Genomic DNA, 22866 nt, shown 5'->3' with positions numbered 1-22866 from the left:
ACACGGATTCCACCTCATTCCACTTTTTAAGCAAGTTAAGGTGATATATTTGACGCGCCCCGTTCCTATCGGAACGTATCACTTCATAATCGAGATCCCCGACCTGTCGTGCGACTTCAAACGGCCCCTGCCACTTTGGCATTATTTTGAGCTCAACGTAGGGAGTAATACGAGCACTTTCTCTCCCTTTGTAAATTTGCGTAGTCTCGTACCCCTGTTATATGTCCGGCTCTGGCGGTCTCCCTGGATAGCCGCCCCAGTGTGTGGAGTTTTGTTCGCAAGTCCAGCACATACTGAATTTCGTTCGTCACCAAAGAAGGTCCCTCCTCCTAAGTTTCTCGCAGCCCCCCGGGACTGGCGTCCGTAGAGAAGCTCGAAGGGGGAAAACCCCGTGGAGGCTTGTGGGACCTCCCGCACGGCAAATAAGAGGGGTTCTAACCACCGATCCCAATTTTTGGCGTCTTCCTGTACGAACTTACGGATCATGGTTTTAAGGGTGCGATTAAATCGTTCGACCAAGCCGTCCATTTGTGGGGGATAAACGCTTGTTCGAATGGATTTAACGCCCAATAATCCGTATAGTTCGCTTAACGTACGTGACATAAACGGCGTGCCTTGATCAGTGAGGATTTCTTTCGGAATCCCCACCCGGGAGATTAGTAGAAACAATGCGTCCGCAACACTCTTCGCGGAGATGTTGCGGAGAGCCACTGCTTCCGGATCTCGTGTTCCGTAGTCCACGATGACTAACGCAAAACGATGGCCGCGTGAGGATCGCTCTAATGGCCCGATGAGGTTCATCGCAATTCTCTCGAAGGGGACCTGCATTAATGGAAGGGGGCGCAAAGCCTTTTGCTGACAAGATGGCGGCGCGATCACATCGCGAGGCTCAGTGTCCCACCAGAGTTTGCAAATTGTTTATTTTACTAGTCCTTTTAAGCTCAGTTATTCGTTGCAACTCTGCATTAACGACATACAGTCGTCACACATTACTGGATATTCAACTTCACTGCATAAACTTTGCAACGGATACAACAATAGACTTCCATCTACTACCTCCCGAGTTATTCCAGTCCCCGGGCTCGAGTGAGTCAGCCAGCTCGTCAGGAAGTGCCCGTCGACGGCGGTGCGAGCGAAAACAAAGACGGGGTAAGCGAGGCGGCCTTCGAGCTAAGCTAAAGCTTAACCCGCATCGCCCAGCGCTACAAAGCATCTTTCTTGCTAATCTACGATCTCTAGCAAACAAGATTGTTGAACTACGACTCCGTATCACTCAACGAAGGTTCATGGACTGCAACGTTATGGTTTTCACGGAAACTTGGCTCAACAGCACTATTCCAACTAGTGCGATTGAGCTGGAAGGGCGCATTGTTTACAGAGCTGACAGAACAGCTGTGGGCTCCGGTAAAAGCAAAGGTGGGGGTGTTTGCATCTACGTAAACAGATATTGGTGCACCAATGCTGTTATTACTAGATCTCACTGTTCTGCTGACATTGAATACATCTTTATTAAATGTAGACCCTTTTACCTGCCCCGTGAATTTTCATCTGCCATAATCGCTGCAGTGTATGTACCTCCGGATGCTAATGCTAAACTAGCTATGAAAAAACTCTCTTCTGCTGTCAGTAACCTGCAAACAACTAATCCAGATGGAGTTTTTATCATTGCTGGGGATTTTAATCATGCCAATCTGAGAACAGCTCTGCCTAAATTTTATCAAAACGTTTTTTGTCCTACAAGAGGAGATCGCACTCTTGATCAGGTTTACACAAACATTTCTAATGCTTATAAAGCAATTCCTCTTCCCCATGTTGGACAATCTGATCATATTTCCCTTTTTCTGTTACCCAAATACACCCCCATCATCAAACGTGTGAAACCATCAAGGAAGTCTGTTAAAATTTGGCTGGAAGGAGCTGATTTTGCATTACAGCGTGAGTTTCAGAACACAGACTGGAATGCATTTGCTTCTCGGGCCACATTAGACTCCCACACGGATATTAATACATACACTAGTTCAGTTCTGCAACATATCAACAGATGCATTGACGATGTAACAACCCACAAACTAGTTAAAATGTACCCAAATCAGAAACCCTGGATGAACAAGGAAGTCAGACTCCTGCTGAAGGCTCGTGATGCTGCTTTCAGATCTGCAGATCGGCAAGCATACAGTCTATCCAGGGCCAATCTGAAGAGGGGCATTCAAGCAGCAAAATACAAATACAAACTGCGTATTGAGGATAGGTTTAAAAACAATGACCCCGACACATGTGGGCAGGCATTCATGCCATTACAAATTATAAACCAGCAAACAGCACCCCTTCAACCAGTAATGCCACACTACCAGATGCACTGAACAATTTTTATGCGCGCTTTGAACACGGAAACACAGTACCATCTGTTAAAGCTGTGCTCACCTCTGAAGACCTACCACTCACTTTTTCCACCAGCGATGTATGTTCAACCTTAAGTAAGGTAAACGTGCATAAAGCTGCCGGGCCTGATGGCATCCCTGGGCGGGTGCTTAGGGCATGCGCAGATCAGCTAGCTGAGGTCTTCACAAACATTTTCAATCTTTCCTTGGCTCAGGCCATTGTACCCATCTGTTTCAAAACAGCCACCATTGTACCAGTACCAAAGAATGCTGCTGCAGTGGCCCTCAATGACTTCCGCCCTATTGCTCTTACTCCCATAATTGCAAAGTGTTTTGAGCGGCTGGTCCTTTCCCACCTGAAAACATTCTTGCCTCCAACACTGGACGCATATCAGTTTGCCTACAAATCCAATAGGTCAACTGAGGATGCCATTGCCTCTGCTCTCCACTTTGCCTTGACTCACTTGGACACTTCTAATGCATATGTCAGGATGCTATTTATTGATTTCAGTTCTGCTTTCAATACTGTGATGCCATCCAAACTGATCTCCAAGCTCAGTGATCAGCCCCTGGCATCAGCCCCTCCCTCTGCAACTGGACCTTGGATTTTCTTACCAACAGACCACAGTCTGTTAGGATCAGTGATCAAACCTCCTCCATCCTTACCTTAAACACTGGTGTGCCACAGGGCTGTGTGCTGAGCCCAATCCTCTACTCCCTCTTTACCCACGACTGCACATCTTTGTATGGCCCAAACTCCATAATTAAGTTTGCAGATGACACCACGGTGGTTGGCCTGATTGGTGATGATGATGAGACGGCCTATAGGGATGAGGTTCAACATCTGGCAATGTGGTGTGCCAATAATAACCTCACACTCAACACCCAGAAGACCAAAGAACTCATTGTGGATTACCGGCGAACAAGAAAGGACCGTGCGCACAACCCCATCTACATTAATGGAGCTGAGGTGGAACGCGTGACCAGTTTCAAGTTCCTTGGTGTCCATCTCTCTGAGGATCTTTCCTGGACACTCAACACATCTGTATTGGTCAAGAAGGCACGGCAACGCCTCTACTTCCTTAGGAAACTAAGGGAAGCTCGTCTGTCTCCTCACATCCTTCTGAACTTTTACCGCTGCACGATTGAAAGCATTCTCACAAACTGCATCACAGTGTGGTATGGCAACAGCACTGTCTCAGACAAGAAAGCCCTCCAGCGAGTGGTAAAAACAGCCCAGTACATCACTGGTGTTCGACTACCCACTGTCGAAGACATTTACCACAGACGCTGCCTACAGAGAGTGAGAAAGACTCTCAAAGACTCCTCCCACCCAAATCATGGACTGTTTACTTCCCTCCCATCTGGGAGACGTTATAGGAGTCTTCGCTGTCGCACCAGCAGACTCAGGAACAGTTTCTTTCCCTCAGCTGTCAGTCTATTGAACTCCAATATTAGACGCTAAACAAATACATCCTAGATGGATGTTTTTGTTTTTTATTTTTTGTTTTTTCCCTTGCACACTTCTACCTCAAAACACTTTGCCAGTTGCACTTTTATGACCCCAAACGTGTGTGTTTGTGTGTGTGTGTGTGTATATGTGTATTTATTACATGCATATTTCATTTTTATATAAACTGTTTTTGCACTTCTGGATGGATGCTAACTACATTTCATTGGCTCTGTACTTGTACTCTGCTCAATGACAATAAAGTTGAATCTGAAAAAAAATCTGATCTGAAAGGCGCTTTTGGGGCGGCCAGTGGATTCACCAACTGACATTCCGGACAAGACGCGCACCACCTGCGCACGTTGTCATGAATGCCTGGCCAAAAAAAATCGGGTCATGAGGCGATTCAGCGTGGCCGCCTGTCCCAGGTGACCCGCCATTGGATTAGAGTGAGCCGCCTGGAAAAGCATTTCCCGGCGGCTCTTTGTACTAACAACTGGGTTGTATCTACCTTTGTCTGAGTGTCTTGGGTCACTCGATACAACCGGTCCTTTATTATGGCGAAATAAGGATAAGTGACAGGCCAGACAGGTTGGAGAGACTGGCCGTCGATAGATCGGACCTGCTGGAAGGCGTTTTTAAGGGTCTCATCCTGTGACTGCTCCAGAGGGAAGTCATCGCGGTCCGAGAGAATCAGTCTCTCGATCCCGCTCGGTTCCTTTGAAGCCGTCCCCAAGGGTCCCGTCTCAGTCTCCCCAAGCTGCACTCGCGCCGCCCCCCTCCTAGCTTTTTTCTCCCAAGCAGCATCCGCACATAACGACCCCAATAAAGCCGGAAAGGCGGGCCAATTCGTCCCCAGAATTAGCGGATGCCGGAGGTGTGGACTAACCGCGACCTCTACATTATGCTTTTTCCCCCGAAACTGTATCGTGACTGGGACAACCGGATATTCCACCACATCCCCGTGCACACACCGCACCTTAACCATGCGGCTTGTATCCAATGCCCCCGGCTGCATCAGGCTTTGATGGATCGAGGTTTGGTTACATCCTGAATCCACCAAGGCCTGATATGTACCCCCCTTGATACTCACAGGAATTTGGTACTCTCCTGCTTGATCGGAGGTGGTCCGCTGTACGTCCGGGACCCAGATCATTGTCCCGATGTCCATCATAGGACATCGGTCCACAAAATGATCCGGGTCGCCGCACCACCAGCAGGCCAGCCCAGGCCTACCCGCCGCCCCTGGGCACGGGGGTCGCTGGACTGTTGATGCTCTCTTTATTTGTCTTTCAAAAACAGTGTCACACTCAGCGTGTGCTTCTCTCAATCTCATAGACAATCACTTCCGGTTCACAGCGCTTCCGGCTTCCGGGTAAACTTTAGGGTCAGGGTGTTGCACCAACAGTCCGCCTCTCTCTCTCCCTGGTCTCCGGTTCCACTGGCGTTTTATCCCCTCTCCGCGCTCATTACTGGAACAAGATACAGGTGTTTTTAATCTGCGTCCAACCCACTCACTTACCGCTCGTCCCGCGGCTCTCTCTCCCGCTGCAGACCTCGCTGAACCACGCCCCCCTTGCCACAGTACAATAAAAAGCATAGACAATCTTTTTTCTCCATCATGCCCTAGTGGAGTTTTGATTCCTTGCCACTGTCGCCCTTGGCTTGGCTTACTCAGTTGGGGACACTAAAATTATGATCCAAGATATTTAACTAAATATACAAATAAAATGAATTAATTAGGTCTTATTTAATTCTATAAACTATGTTTCATACTGATCTGCCAACATTGTAGCTATATGATAAATTTAAATAAAATGATAACATCAATGTTTTCTCCTTAATGACTGTACAGCCAAATACAATTTTGTTGCAATATTGTCCTGTTTAACACATTTTGAAGCTTCCTTGAAACAATTGTCATTGTAAAAGCGCTATATAAATAAAGTTGATTGATTGATCCCTTGGAAACCTTTATTTATTTTATTTATTTTTTTAAACAGATTTACAACACTTATTTGTGTCTCTTGCATGGCTTCATCCCCCTCGTTCCTCTTCTTTTTGGTCCTTGCCACAGATGAATCTTAAGAATTTTCTCACCGTTTACTCGTCTTTTACTCTCTTGCCATCCTATCCCAGCTGGCATTCGACTGACTTTAAACGTTTAAATGTAGTTGAAATAATGTCAGTTTATGAAAAAACATTGTTTCAACGTCAAAACAACGTTGAACACCAAATAGTTGAATTGGTGTTGTTAACTCACTAAGAATTCAACATAGAAATATCAACAAGTTTTGAGTTGTACGTCAAATCAACATTATTTTTACAACCATGACTTTTAAACATTTTGTTGAAATATATCAGTAGAAAAATAACGTTGGAACAACGTCCAAACAATGCTGATCAATTAACTGTTGAAAAAGAGTTGATACATGAATAATGATACAACGTTGAAATATCAACTCTGAATTGTTGAGCACTTTCTACATCTTATGGCTTACTTTGACAGCAAGTCCGATTGATCATTTTGGTTAGTCATTCCATACAAGAACAATATATGCAGTGGCGGCTGGTGAAAATATTATATCTTCTTCCAGAGCTATATATATATATATATATATATATTTAAAATATAATATATAATATTTAAATATATATATATATATATATATATATATATATATATATATATATATATATATATATATATATATATATATATATATATATCCTACACAGCTCTGAAAAAAAATTAACAGACCGCTTAAAATTAACACACACACACACACACACACACACACACACACACACACACACACACACACACACATATATATATATATATATATATATATATATATATATATATATATATATATATATATATATATATATATATATATATATATATATATATATAGACACACATATGGACGGACACACACACACACACACACACACGAATACAAGATGTATGGCTTGATTGGAGGACGGCGACTGGCTCTGACGGTTCCACGCAACACCTGCTTGCGCGTGCGCGAAGTGGGTCTGTGTCGTCATCGTCAGCAGGTTCTGACCTGGACCGATTCGACTGAATTTGGGCATAACAGCTCAGACGGTAAGCAAAGTTTTTGAAGTCACATTTTATAACTAGAAAATTCCTAAATAAATGTTGAGTGTGCCTGACTCTGGTCCATATACGTATTGTGTTAATTAATAATGTGTTTATATGGGCAGACTAACGTAGTTTAACCGCGAACCGGAGTTTGTGCTAGCTAACCGTCAAACGCCGTTCTTATCTGTGTGTGTGTGTAACGTTAGACGTATGGGCAGACTAGTTTAACCGCGAACCGCCGTTAAGTGTAACGTTACGGGCAGACTAGTTTAACCGCGAACTGCCGTTAGTCCGTCGTTCCATCGGCGTGTAACTTATGTGTGCGCTAACGTTATACATATTAGATCAGTTTGAATGTTTTTGTCTTGTACTACCGTTACCCAATCAGGGAGAGGCATAAGAATATCTATACATCTTTAGCATGTCACATTCTTCTTTCTTCTTTTTTCCAGAGATTTGGAAAAACGACCTGAAAGTCTCCTTTAACGTTAAGTTGTCCCCATACCTAACCCAACCATCTATTTGAATCTGAAAGTAACTAACCCTTAACTTTTTTTTTGTTACATTTTTGTAAAATTTAAATACAGGTTTATGTGGAAGACTTTTTATATATAAAATGTATATAATAATTTCTGATCAAATCATTGCATTTATGTTTGAATGATTCGTTTTTGACTTGAAACAGTTGCATATTAAACTTAAATTTAGCTTATCCTTCCTATTTTGTTGGTTTTGGGGGGCGTGTTAGAGTGGGATTCTGTAGGTGGTCCTCAGAAAAAAATTGGAAGATAAAGTGGTCCTTGGGCTGAAAAAGTTTGAGAAACACTGTGTTAAATTGATAGTAAAGGAGATTTATTTTATTTGAAAATGTTTTTATTTTGAATAAATGCAGTTCTTTTAAACCTTTTATTCATCAAATATATTAAGCAGCAGAACTGTTTCCAACACTCATAATAAATCAGAATATTAGAATGATTGCTGAAGGATCATGTGACGCTGAAGGAATGATACTGAAAATTCAGCTTTTCACAGAAATAAATTGTAATTTAACATATAATAAATTGAAAACCAAATATTTAAATTGTAATAAGAGCACAATATTACTTTTTTTTTTTTTACTGTATTTTTGATCAAATAAATGCAGGCTTGATGAGCAGAAGAAACTTCTTTCAAAAACATTACACATAGTAATGTGTCCAAACTTTTATATATATATATATATATATATATATATATATATATATATATATATATATATATATATATATATATATATATATATATATAAATAAAATACTCCATTCTGGGCTCTAGACTAACTTCTCTACCTGCAGCAAGGGTTACTACCAACTGCCTTTTGTTGCTCGCTCAAGCACATGATTATCAATGACCTTGCATGTTGATCAATACTAATTGATATACTTTGATCATTGGCAATGCCACAAAAGTTGATATTTGCTAAATATTTTAATTTGAGTTTAAAATATTAGTGTTTGCTAATACTGATCTGTTTTTTTTCTCGTCAGATGCGGTCTTGAGCTTAAAGCCAATGAAAGTAGACGAATACATGGCCAAAGACTTGAAATATGCACCTGAGAGGACTGGTGGCGGTAGCAGAAAGAAGTAACAAGAAAGTTGTTAATGTTGCCCAATGTTTGGGCCGTTTTTTTTAAAGGTTAAAAAAAGCTAGTTCACCCAAAAATGAAAATTCTGTCATTTACTCCTCACCCTAATGTCGTTCCAGACCCGTAAGACTTCCATTCATCTTCAGAACACAGTTTAAGATATTTTATATTTACTCTGAGCTTTCTGTCCCTCCATTGAAAATGTATGTACGGTATACTGTCCATGTCCAGAAGGACCAGAAAGATAATAACATCATCAAAGTAGTCCATATGTGACATCAGTGGGTTAATTAGAGTCTCTTGAAGAGTCGAAAATACATTTTGGTCCAAAAATAAAAAAAAGTACGATTTTATTCAGCATTGTTTTCTCTTCTGCGTTTGTTTTCAAACCTCAAATAAAGATTCAAACAGCCATGAATCAATGATTCGGATCGCCACAATGCTCTGGGACTAAAATATAAAATATCTTAAACTGTGTTCTGAAGAGGAATGGAGGTCTTACGGGTGTGGAATGACATTGGGGTGAGTCATTAATGACCTCAATTTCACTTTTGGGTGAACTAAACCTTTAATGACAGAATTTTTGGGTAAAGTAAAAGTTTGACATGTGTACAATTGATGTGAAAGGTTGGCACAATTGCAGCTATGTAATAAAGCATGTTTCCTACGTCAGTGAAATGTCTTTATTAATCTTCTTCCTGGTCTTCCTTTGACCAATTGGCTTCTTCCAAGCTGACTGTGCGTGTTTGCAAACTTAGTGTTTATGTATCCATTTCAAGGTGTTTGGTGTTGCTGTTGAACACATCAATACTTCAGTGAAAACAGTTTAACAAAAACTATGTTGAAAAGCAGGACTTTATAGTGATGTTGAAATTTCAACGTTGATTGGATTTGCAAAATCTAAACTTAAATCAATGTTGGCAAATTCACCTATGTTGAGAAACATGACGTCAGAATGACGTTGCCATTTCAACGTTGATTAGATTTGCAAAATCTAAACTAAAATCAATATTGTTTCAATGTTGGCAAATTCACCTATGTTGAGAAACATGACATTGGAAAGACGTTGCCATTTCAACGTTGATTAGATTTGCAAAATCTAAACTAAAATCAATATTGTTTCAATGTTGGCAAATTCACCTATGTTGAGAAACATGACATTGGAAAGACGTTGCCATTTCAACGTTGATTAGATTTGCAAAATCTAAACAAAATTCAACGGTTATCCAACACTGGCACCTGACGTTGATTCAACAGTGGCTCAATGTTAAAATGCCAGCTGGGATATGTATACGATTTTATTTCTTCATATGAACACAGAAAAATAAATAATCTCTGCTAATGAAAACTCATTTGGTTTCCTAAAAGTTCAAACAGCAATAAATACGACCCCAATGGATGAATCAGTGTATTCCGAAGTGAAACGATAAATGTTTCTAAGAAAAATAAACATTTAAACTGTTGACTATTGCTTCTAATAAACAAGAGAAACAAAAATATATGAAGTTTATTGGGCTGCATTTCCCTATAACGTTGTCACTAGGAAGACTCTAAAGGTATAACTTAACTGAAGGTATACCATTTCTAGGCAAGTTCCCGAACTATACTTTAGGAGGTCGCTTAAGGTATACCTTCTTAAGTGCAACATTAGCGGGTGTTGTTCGTGGTTCATGGCTCAAAAATCGATTATTTACTCTCTGCAGGGACTGTTTCACTGTGTTATGCAAAAAATTATGTTCTTTATAAAAGAAACACTTCAGAAATAGTTGAAGTTTGATTTATCATACAAAATTGCAACACAATTTTACATAATTCTGAAATTAGTGCACGAACCAGGAATCTCATGCTCAACTGCACCATGAGTAAACCTGCTACACTAACTGGCAAGTTGAAAGAGTAATTTAAATTACTACAATATATTTTCCATAGTGTCTTGATTTACTCCACAACCAGGGATGACTGCCCAGCAGCTGCCTCACATTATTGTATAAATAACTAATTTATATTATTAGATGACCTAGTCAATAAAAACACAACACGCAAAACATAATCAGCTGCTACTATTGCGGAGAAAGGAAGGAAGAAAGAAAGAAAGAAAGAAAGAAAGAAAGAAAGAAAGAAAGAAAGAAAGAAAGAAAGAAAGAAAGAAAGAAAGAAAGAAAGAAAGAAAGAAAGAGAAAGAAAGAGTACAGCTGCCAGCAGCAGGATTTCAGGGCTGAGGGAGTAGCTCCGTCTAGTTTGTTTTGACAAAGTTGGTCCAACAAGATCTAAAAGCTGCTGAATTAGCTTTCGTGGCAGGTGAAATTTATTTTGAATAGCAGCTTCTGACATGGTAGCCAGGGGACTAAAGTTTTCGCATATAAAATAGTGCACATACACTAAATGGCTTTTGATTTAGCACAATTCTATTTGCTGCCCTGCTGCTATAGTTTGACTAAACTCCCCTTCACAAGCATTCCCTTTAAATAGGCTCCTAAGCTTTTCCTGTCAATCAATCAATCAATCAACTTTATTTATATAGCGCTTTTACAATCACGATTGTGTCAAAGCAGCTTCACAGTGTCAAACAGGGTAATATTGCGACAAAATTAGATTTGGCTGTACAGCCGTACTGGAGAAAACAGTGATGTTATCAGCTTATTTTAATTTATCATATAGCGACAATGTTGGCAGATCAGTATTATAGTTTATAGAATTAAATAAGACCTAATTCATATATTTTATTTGTATAATAAGTTGAATAACTTTAATCATATTTTTAGTGTCCCCAACTGAGCAAGCCAAGCCAAAGGCGACAGTGGCAAGGAACCAAAACTCCATCGGGGCATGATGGAGAAAAATAAACCTTGGGAGAAACCAGACTCAGTCGGGGTGCCAGTTCTCCTCTGGCCTATTAACACACCGTGTAAGATTATTATTCTGGCAACCTTACAGGTCGGAAATCATATTAGATCGGATTATTCAAAATTTTCAGGGTATCGCGGAAGAGACAGATTTATTTAGGATGGGGCGTCAATTACACAAGAGTATGAATACATGAAAGATCGGAATTATTGCGCCGAAGACGGGTTTTGAGCATGTCGTGCCAGTGAGGCAAATTCGGAGGAGACACCATTTGACACGGCTCAGCAGACACTCCAGGATGCGTTGGTCATGTCCAGGCAGGTCCACCATCCGATCCGGACAGGGCCCAGATCCGGGATAAACCTCGGGATAAACAGAGAGACTAACATTAGCGTAGATGTCACTCTTTTTATGATGTAACGAGTACATCAGGTGTTATGGGAAGTGTTCCCGGTTCCGGCTGACCTAGTTAATGCAGCCTAACAATCAGTCAATTGAATTGAATAATGAAAGTTAAAAATGTTCTATGTGTATGCCATAGTAAAGAGATGTGTTTTTAGTCTAGATTTAAACTGACAGAGTGTGTCTGCTTCCCGAACAATGCTAGGAAGACTATTCCACAATTTAGGAGCTAAATAGGAAAATGATCGACCGCCTGCAGTTGATTTAGATATTCTAGGTTTTATCAACTGGCCAGAGTTTTGAGACCGCAATCGACGTGATGGGGTATAATGCGTTAAGAGCTCGCTTAAGTACCGGGGAGCTAAACTATTTAGTGCTTTGTAAGTAATAAGCAAGATTTTAAAATGTATGCGATGTTTAATAGGGAGCCAGTGCAGTGTTGACAGAACTGGACTAATATGATCATACTTCCTGGTTCTAGTAAGAACTCTAGCTGCTGCGTTTTGGACCAGCTGGAGTTTGTTTATTAAGCGAGCAGGGCAACCACCCAGTAGAGCATTACAATAATCTAGCCTTGAGCTCATGAACGCATGTACTAACTGTTCAGCATTTTGCATTGAAAGCATGTGCCGTAATTTAGATATATTTTTAAGATGATAGAATGCGGTTTTACAGATGCTAGAAACGTGGCTTTCAAATGAAAGATTGGTATCAAAGAGCACACCCAGGTTCCTCACTGACGACGAGGGCTTGACAGAGCAGTCATCAAGTGTTAGACAGTATTCTCGGTTACTACTTGTGGAGCTTTTCTGTCCAATAATTAAAAATTCAGTTTTATCTGAATTAATTGCAGAAAATTATTATTCATCCAATTTTTTATATCAGCTATGCATTCTGTTAATCTTGTGAATTGGTAGGTTTCATCCGGGCGTGAGGAAATATAGAGCTGAGTATCGTCAGCATAACAATGAAAACTAACGCCATGTTTCCTAATGATATCTCCCAGTGGTAGCATATACAGGGTGAAAAGCAACGGTCCTAACACTGAGCCTTGCGGTACCCCATACTGAACTTGTGATCGGTGTGACATCTCTTCATTTACTGCTACAAACTGATAACGGTCAGATAAGTACGATTTAAACCATGCCAAAGCAGTTCCACTAACGCCAACATAATTTTCGATTCTATTCAGAAGAATATTGTGATCGATAGTATCAAATGCAGCGCTAAGATCGAGTAACACTAATAGAGAGATACAACCACGATCAGATGATAAGAGTAAATCATTTGTAAATCTAATTAGAGCAGTCTCAGTGCTATGATACGGTCTAAATCCTGACTGGAAATCCTCACATATACCATTTCTTTCTAAAAAAAGAACATAATTGTGAAGACACGGCCTTTTCTAGTATTTTTGATAGAAACGGTAGATTCGAGATTGGCCTGTAATTGACTAATTCTTTAGGATCAAGTTGCATTTTTTTAATAAGTGGTTTAATTATAGCCAACTTAAAAGTTTTCGGTACATATCCTAATGTCAAAGATGAATTAATGATATTAAGCAGAGGATCTATGACCTCTGGAAGTATCTCTTTTAATAGCCTAGTCGGTATAGGGTCAAGCATACATGTTGTTGATTTTGATGATTTTACAAGTTTAGCCAGTTCTTCTCCTCCTATAGCAGTGAATGAGTGTAATTTTTCCTCAGTGACCCTGCAGTGCTCTGTCTGAAGTGATACTGTAATAGACGGCTGCATGGTTATAATTTTATTCCTAATATTATCAATCTTACTAGTAAAGAAGTTCATAAAGTAATTACTGCTGTGTTGTTTACAAACATCAGAAGCTGAAGCTTTATTTTTTGATAATTTAGCCACTGTATCGAATAAATACTTAGGGTTGTGTTTGTTTTCTTCTAAAAGAGATGAGAAATAAGCAGATCTAGCAGTTTTTATGGCCTTTCTGTATGCAATCATGCTCTCTTTCCACAAATTGCGAAAAACCTCTAGTTTTGTTTTCTTCCAGCTGCGCTCCATTTTTCTGGCTGCTGTTTTAAGGGCCCGAGTGTGCTCGTTGTACCACGGCGTTGGATTATTTGCTTTAATCTTCTTTAAGCGCCGGGGAGCAACTATGTCTAAAGTGCTAGTAAGGAGAGAGTCAATAGTTTCGGTTGCAGCATCAAGTTCATCTTGGCTATCTGTAATGCTGAGGAGATGGAACTGATGAGGAAGATTATGTACAAAGCAATCTTTAGTCGCAGCGGTTATCGTCCTGCCATATTTGAAGCGAGGGGATGGCTTTGCAGCCTTAGGTAAATTAAGTATACATGATATTAGGTAATGATCTGAGATGTCATCGCTCTGCTGCAGAATTTTAACAGTATCAACATTTATTCCATGTGACATTATTAGATCTAAAGTATGATTAAGGCGATGAGTGGGTCCTGATACGTGTTGTCTAACTCCAATAGAGTTTAGAATGTCTCTAAATGCCAATCCCAATGCGTCTTTTTCATTGTCTACGTTGATATTAAAATCCCCAACAATTAGTACTTTATCTACAGCTAATACTAACTCCGATACAAAACCAGCAAATTCTTTGATAAAGTCTGTATTGTGCCCTGGTGGCCTGTATACAGTAGCCAACACAAATGTCAGAAGGGATTTATCATTTACACTACACAGTGTTACATAAAGCACCAAAACTTCAAAGGAATTATATTTGAAACTAGACTTCTGAGTAATACTGAAAATATTATTATAAATTACAGCCACACCTCCCCCTTTACCTTTCAGACGTGGCTCATGTTTGTAACAATAATCTCGGGGGGTGCACTCATTTAAAGTAATGTAATCATCAGGTTTTAGCCAGGTTTCTGTCAAACACAGCACATCTAAGTTATGATCTATAATCATATCATTGACAACAAGCGTTTTTGGCGAAAGGGATCGAATATTCAGCAACCCAAGCTTTATCAATTGTTCATCTGTATTATATCTGTTGTTTATTTGTTGGACATCAATTAAATTTTTACTGTTGAATGGTTTTGATGGTTTTTTGTATTTACTAATTCGGGGAACAGACACAGTCTCTATGTGATAATATCTAGGTGAAAGAGTCTCTATGTGCTGGGATTTAGCTGACTTTGGTGACGTGAGACAGCTAGCAGACGGTTGGTTTAGCCAGTTTGTCTGCTTCCTGACCTGGGCCCCAGTGAGTCAAGGTTTAGCTCTAAGACTATGTGCCAAATTACTAGAGAGAAGAGCAGCACCAGCCCAGGAGGGATGAATGCCGTCCATTTTCAACAGGTCAGGTCTGCCCCAAAAACTTTTCCAATTGTCTATGAACCCTATGTTATTTTGCAGACACCACTTAGACAACCAGCCATTGAGTGATGATAATCTGCTAACTATTTCATCACTCCTTTTCGCGGGGAGAGGACCAGAGAAATATACGGCTATCTAATGGTTTGCCAGCTGATGTACCTTTGGATAATATAATTAAAAAGCTGACAACCATTTGTGTAATGACATTTTTAATCCTTGCACAAAAAAACACAAAAAACAAACAAACAAACAAACAAAAAAATTCAACTAGCCTAATTGAACACTGGGTGTATATTACAACTTTGGAATTATATTTGCCTTTTGCCACACTCGCTCTATTCCCTTTTCCCATCACATATCAGAAAGGCATTTATTTTCAATAAAAAGTGAGAAAATATTAGAAAAGTGGAAATAAAGCGTCTAATGTGTTTAATAATAAGTGCTTCTCGGTTAGGGGTAGGCCTAGGTAAACAGACGTGCTGAATTAGAGACGATAAAAGTGAGTGGGGCGGGGCGGGGCGGGGGCGAGCAAAACTCCATCTCGCCTAGGGCAACCAAAGAGCTAGAGCCGGCCCTGCTCACAGATATTCTGCATTGGAATGCCAGAAAAAAGAGCCACCGAAGAAGCCATGCCCCTGGTGGAATGTGCCCTAACGACTATAGGTGAAGGCAACCCGCGCACCTGATATGCCGAGGCAATAGCCTGCACTATCCAGTTACTAATAGTGGGAGTAGCTGCAGGCAAATGCTTCTTAGGCGGACCAAAACACACTAACAGCTGTTCTGATTTCCTCCACTGTGCTGACCTTTCAAGATATATTCTAAAAAGTCTCCCTTCTTCCGCCGTCACATTAGGCGGAGGGTGGAAAGCCTGTAGCACTAAAGATCTGACCACGTTAGAGGGCACCTTAGGCACATAGCCCTGCCTAGGGTGCAGGATAGCTTTTACTCCCCCGGGGGCAAACTCCAGGCAAGTCGGCGTAACTGCCAAGGCCTGAAGATCCCCCACTCTCCTCAGAGATGTGATAGCAAGAAGGAATGCCACTTTAAGTGTCAGAAATTTAGGCTCAACTGTTTCAAGTGGCTCGAAGGGGGCCTCAGCCAACCCTTCGAGAACCACCGCCAGATCCCAGGAAGGAACCCTGGTCTGAACTACAGGCCTCATCTTCCTAGCCCCGCGGAGGAATCGTACAACTAATTGGTGCCTACCCAACGGCCCATCACCCAGAGGAGTGTGGAAAGCCCCAATGGCAGCCACATACACCTTGAGTGTGGATGGGGTAAGCCCTGCAGAGAAACGATTTTGGAGGAACTCCAGCACTGAAGCCACCGGGCAGTTAACAGGGTCCACCTCAAGTTCTCTACACCAAGTGACGAACACATTCCACTTGAGGCTGTACAATCTCCTAGTGGAGGGAGCCCTGGAGCTGAGTAAGGTCTCTATTACATCTGCTGGTAGTCCAGCCTCCTGGTACCTGGCCCCCTCAGGGGCCAGACCCACAGGTTCCATATTTCTGGCCGGGGGTGGAATATTGTGCCCCCCGCCTGTGACAGAAGATCCCTCCTCAGAGGGACCTGCCACGGGGGACCCACCAGCAGAGCTATGATATCTGAGAACCATACTCGAGTCGGCCAATGAGGAGCCACCAACAGAAGACTGACTCCCTGCTGCCGAACTCTCTCCAGGACCCCGGGGAGCAGAGCGATCGGGGAAAATGCATACAGACGCAGCCTCGGCCACGTCTGTACCATGCCGTGAGTGAGGGGAAAACCACAGCGGACAGTGGGACATCTCTCGAGACGCAAAGAGATCCACTTCCACTGGGCCGTACTTCTCGAATATCAGCTCCACCACCTCCGGGTGGAGCTGCCATTCCCCGGGCCTCAACCCCTGCCTCGACAGTATGTCTGCCCCCTGTTTTTGTATTCCCGGGATGTACATTGCCCTGAGGGATAACAATTTCTCTTGTGACCAAAGGAGGATGAGATGCGCCAGTCTGCACAGAGGGCGCGACTTCAACCCCCCATGGCGATTCAGATATGCTACGACTGCCATATTGTCCGTGCGGACCAGAACGTGGTGTCCGCGGAGATCCAGGAAAAAACTCCTCAGAGCTTTGTAGACCGCCGTCATCTCCAGACAGTTTATGTGCCAGGAAGAATGACGGTCCTCCCACGGACCTCTCGCAAAGCGGCCTTCCATGACCGCGCCCCAACCAGTGAGGGATGCATCTGTTGAAACGGTCTTCTGGCAACATGATTCTCCCATCACTGGTCCCTGGGACAGAAACCAGATTTTGTTCCATATGACTAGAGCCCGAAGGCATTTGCGCGTAACTCTGATCATACGAAATGGGTTCCCCCTGGGGGAGAACCCCCTGGTCTTTAGCCACCACTGCAAAGCCCTCATGTGTAACAGGCCGAAGGGAAGAACGTTGGACGCTGCCGCTAGGTACCCTAACACTCTTTGAAAGTGCTTTACAGTGATATACTGGCCTAGCTTTTTTCTTGAGACTACCGCTAGAGTGGTCTCGATTCGTGCGGGGGATAATTGTGCCCGCATTGAAATCGAGTCCCATACCACCCCCAGAAAACTCGTCTTCTGGGCCGGTTGCAACACACTCTTCTTCGTATTGAGTCTCAGCCCCAAGCACTGGATGTGTGACAGAACTACATCCCGATGTTGAACTGCCATCTCGTACGACTGTGCCAGGATTAGCCAGTCATCGATATAATTCAGTACACGGATGCCCTGAAGTCTCATTGAAGCCAGAGCTGCATCCATGCACTTCGTGAACGTGCGAGGGGAAAGAGCTAGACCGAACGGAAGTACACGATATTGGTATGCTTCGCCCCCGAAAGCGAACCTCAGAAGCTTCCTGTGTCATGGAATGATGGATATATGGAAATAGGCGTCTTTTAAATTAATCGTGATGAACCAGTCCTCGGGCTGGATCTGACTCACGATGGCAGAGATAGTCAACATCTTGAACCTGAATCTCCTCAGAGACCGGTTCAGATACCTTAGATCTAAAATCGGCCATAGCCCTCCATCCTTTTTTGGAACTATAAAGTACCGGCTGTAGAACCCGGCATCCCTCTCCGACATCAGAACCTTTTCTATGGCTCCCTTCGCCAGCAAGGATTTTACTTCTTGTTCCATTACCCGAACCCGCTGTGGCACCACTGCAGTCCATGTCACCCCATTGAATTTTGGAGGGGAGTGATCGAACTGCAGTCTGTACCCTATCTCAGGACCCATTTTGATATATTCGGAAGGCATTTCCATGCGCCGAGATAATCTACTAAGGGAATCAGCCTCTCGTGGCTGACCTCGGGTGTTATTTGAATCACGTTCCCAGCCCCCTGAAGCAGAGCCCCGGCAGGGAGCAGCTGGTAACGATTTTCGGTGTGTGTGGGCACAAGTGCTGTCCCGTCGGAGGTCTTTTTCGAGGCGACTGGGACAGCACTTGCCCCTGGGAAAATGATGTGGCCCGAAGCGTCAGTGACGGCGGGATTACCACATCGTTTTCCCATGAGCGCCGCACGGAAAACAACCTCGGTTTCGTCCGCGCAGGGGGGACCGCTCTTAGAAGCCCTGCCGAGGTTAGGACCTCTTTCCAGCAGCCTTCTTAACGTTCCTCAGATCGCCCTACGGCCTCGAAGACTGCTGTTGCTGCTTTTGAGAGCGCCGCCTTTGTTGCCAAGCTCCCGGAGGAGGGGCTCTAAAGAGAAAGGTTTTGTCCTTCTCTTTCATCCCCGACAGATTTAACCAAAGGTGTCTCTCCACAGATGCGGAGAGACAGGTCGGCAGCTTTCCGGAGCTCTAAAATATCCTCCGGGGAGGGTCCCTCTCCCTCTTCCAATTCTTTAAGGAGGTCGGTCTGCCCGCCCAGCCGCCATATATGCCCTGCCCACCAACGCAGATGTATCACGGCATGGCTTGGTGGGCAGTGCCGGGGCTTTAAGGGACGATGCCGATTCGGGCAAAAGAGAGCATCTTCCACCCACGGCATCGTCCCATAACCAGCCTTGCGCGCCCCAGCACGTTGGAATAATCTAATACCGGGGGATTGGCAACACGCGCGGAATATGGCTTCTTCCAGGACCTGCTCAACTCATTGTGCAGGTCCGGGAAAAAATGTAAGCCCTGGCGAGGTGTTGGAGCCTGGCGTGAGAGAAAGCGATCATCCAGCCTACTCGGTGGCTGGATCTCCTGCCTCTCTTGTGGCCAATCAATGTTTAATTCAGCCACAGCACAGGTCAACACCTCCACTAGCTCCTCATTGACGGGCGGATGAAGTGGCGACACAATATCCTCGGGCGGATGAAGTGGCATCCCCCGCCTTGATGTCGAACTCATCTGGCTCCTCAGAACCAGAGAGCACGAGCATCGGACCGCCCACCCCCAGCGCGGGCTTCCACACGGGGAGGACAGTCATCTGAACTGTCAGCGGATGATTGAGAAAGTGCCTCGGCAGTCTCAATCTCCACTGACAAATCCAGTTGCCGTCATTAAAAATGGCCAGCCGCGAGCGAAGCACTTTGAGTGTCAGCTTATCACAGTGCTCACAAGCGGCTCCCTCGAGAGCCGCTGTGGCATGCTGAACACCCAAACACAGAACACATAGCGAATGTGTGTCCGCATCCAACATGAAACGAGGGCACGGAGGCACACACCGCCTGAATTCGGAGCTCTTAGTCGCCATTTGATAATATATTTTGTGATATATAGGGACAAACAACAATAAATAGACAGACAATTTCACAGAGCGTTACTGCTGAAGATCAATAACTGACACTACTATGCGCCGGCCACCCCTTTATATCTTCCGCTTATGCCGTCACATCTACGTCATGACGTAACACCAATCAGGATTGGACTAGCTTCATTCATACTTCAGATGCGTTGATGCTTAGGGAGCATCCCCAATTCGTCGTTTCGACGCAGTGCAAAGTTCCCTCGATATAGGGAACACACTTTTTTTTTTCTGGAGTCGAATAAAAGTTAAACAGAAAATATGGTAGCTTATGTAGGCAATAACTGCACTTTTGGTTTAGAATATTAATGTTAACGTCAACCCTTTTCTTTCCCTATTAATGTTAGCTGCTGCATCCTTTGCGTCTGACTGCTCTCACCTTTCCAACTACGGGCTATGCCACGGATCAAACAAACTGCACGTTGCATTAACGCGCGTTAATAAATTTAGTGCCGCTAAAATTAATTTGCGTTAACTTTGACAGCCCTAATAATTAGTTGAATAACTTTGATCATAATTTTAGTGTCCCCAACTGAGCAAGTCAAGCCAAAGGCGACAGTGGCAAGGAACCAAAACTCAGAGAAAAATAAACCTTGGGAGAAAACAGACTCAGTGTGCCAGTTCTCCTCTGGCCTATTAACTGGCAATCTTACAGGTCAAAAAATCATATTAGATCAGAATATTCAAAATTTCAGGGCATCACGCAAGAGACAGGTTTATTTAAGATGGTGCGTCGATTACACAAGAGTATGAATACATGAAAGATCGGAGTTATTGCGCCGGAGACGGGTTTTTGAAAATGACGTGCCGGTGAGGCAAATTCAGGAGACACCAATTGACACGGTCTCAGCAGACACTCCAGGATGCGTTGGTCATGTCCAGACGCAGGTCCACCATCCGATCCGCACACGTCCCAGATTCGGGGTAAACCTCAGGATAAACAGAGAGACTAACATTAGCGTAGATGCCACTCTTTTTATGATGTAACAAGTACATCAGGTGTTATAGGTAGTGTTTCCAGTTCCGGCTGACCTAGTTAATGCAGCCTAACAATCAGTCAATTGATTTGAATAATGAGTTAAAAATGTTCTATGTGTATGCCATAGTAAAGAGATGTGTTTTTAGTCTAGATTTAAACTGACAGAGTGTGTCTGCTTTCCGAACAATGCTAGGAAGACTGTTCCAGAGTTTAGGTGCTAAATAGGAAAAGGATCGACTGCCTGCAATTGATTTAGATATTCTAGGTATTATCAACTGGCCAGAGTTTTGAGACCGCAATAGACGTGATGGAGTATAATGTGTTAAGAGCTCGCTTAAGTACTGGGGAGCTAGACCATTTAGTGCTTTATAAGTAATAAGCAAGATTTTAAAATGTATGCTATGTTTAATAGGGAGCCAGTGCAGTGTTGACAGAACTGGACTAATATGATCATACTTCCTGGTTCTAGTAAGAACTCAAGCTGCTGCATTTTGGACTAGCTGGAGTTTGTTTATTAAGCAAGCAGGGCAACCACCCAGCAGAGCATTACAATAATCTAGCCTTGAGCTCATGAACGCATGTACTATCTGTTCAGCATTTTGCATTGAAAGCATGTGCCGTAATTTAGATATATTTTTAAGATGGTAGAATGCGGTTTTACAGATGCTAGAAATGTGTCTTTCAAATGAAAGATTGGTATCAAAGATCACACCCAGGTTCCTCACTGACAACGAGGGCTTGACAGAGCAGTCATCAAGTGTTATGCCGGCTTCACACTGCACGCGTAAGCAGGGCATAGGCAGCGCGTTTGTGAAGCAGTAGCAGCGCGCACACTTTTTGCTTTCACACAGGCAGCGTGTCGCGCGCAGTTGTCACGCACAGTTGTGTACAGAGTACTCTATAATGGATAAGTTTGCATTTCTCTTTAATGTATTTGAAATGGAAATAAAGCAAAGATTTATCATGAAGCTAATTTTATTTTAAAAAATCGTTTCACTTGTTTCTGATGTTTTTTATTTTGTTTAGTGCGTTTTTTATTTCGTAGAGTTTTTGATAGAAGAAAGGCCATTGCACTATATGTCCATGAAAAGCACACTGCTAAAAAGAGAAACTTCAGGAAATTGTCTTGAAATATTGGATAGGAATCAAATTTAAATGCATTACCCATCATAAACCTATTCAAGATAATTTATAAATGACTGTAATAACTAAGAGGAAACTTCTTAATGATATATTGTAGGCTAAATGAGCAAATTATCTAAAAACTTTTTTAAAAAATGACAAAATAACGCACATCATAGTCTATCTACATGTCTATACTGTATGTGTGCTATATTAATGTGTGTACATTCTATTTACCTATCCATATTTAGTTGTTCGTTCGTGAGACAACGAAAGATTGTCAAAAACACTTTAAAATGACTTACCATCATTACCAAGAGCCGCTCACGCTCACCAACTTCCTCCCATGCTTTTTCATTCACTTGCAAGTCTTTATAAAGCAAATTGTGTGGATTCTAGAGAACTGTGTGCTTCTCAACCTTCACGATGAGACGAGTGTCCTCCATTGCTGTCTTTCCAGGTGCACTCTGAAGAACACTGCCTGACACCACATGCTTTTGTTTATTGTTTCTGTTTTTATGCCAGCATATAGTTATATTATATACATAATTTAATTCATATTTAATTTAAGCTTAACTGGCATAACTTATTTAAAATTAGTTTTGTAGTCCAGGCAAAAACTTATTGCAGTGACTTTGGTTTTTGTGTAGAACTTTTTTTTTTCCACAGCGCCGGATGTCATATGGTGACTGAGAAACACACGTAACACTTCACAAAATTATTTCATGGTTAAATGTGTTATTTTTCATGTTAACCAGGTTCATTTTGATCAGAACAATGTACTGTGGCTTTAATTCATCGTGCGCTGCCTCTGCTGCCGGTGTGAATGCACTCATCTGTTAACATGAGCGCCCAAAAAAATACG

The 22866-nt window shown here is 42.5% G+C and overlaps 1 long non-coding RNA gene across 1 annotated transcript; it reads left to right on the top strand.

Annotated features, from left to right (window-relative positions):
* Window positions 1–6883: 6883 nt before the first annotated feature.
* LOC137075977 (uncharacterized) lies at window positions 6884–9414 on the top strand. The gene is made up of 3 exons (XR_010905138.1): window positions 6884–6946; window positions 7396–7477; window positions 8470–9414. It is a non-coding gene; the product is annotated as an uncharacterized lncRNA (long non-coding RNA).
* Window positions 9415–22866: the final 13452 nt, after the last annotated feature.

This window comes from Pseudorasbora parva, chromosome 5 (genome assembly GCF_024679245.1).
Source record: "Pseudorasbora parva isolate DD20220531a chromosome 5, ASM2467924v1, whole genome shotgun sequence".
NCBI classification, from domain to species: Eukaryota; Metazoa; Chordata; class Actinopteri; order Cypriniformes; family Gobionidae; genus Pseudorasbora; species Pseudorasbora parva.
This window is presented reverse-complemented; position numbering and strand designations above follow the sequence as displayed.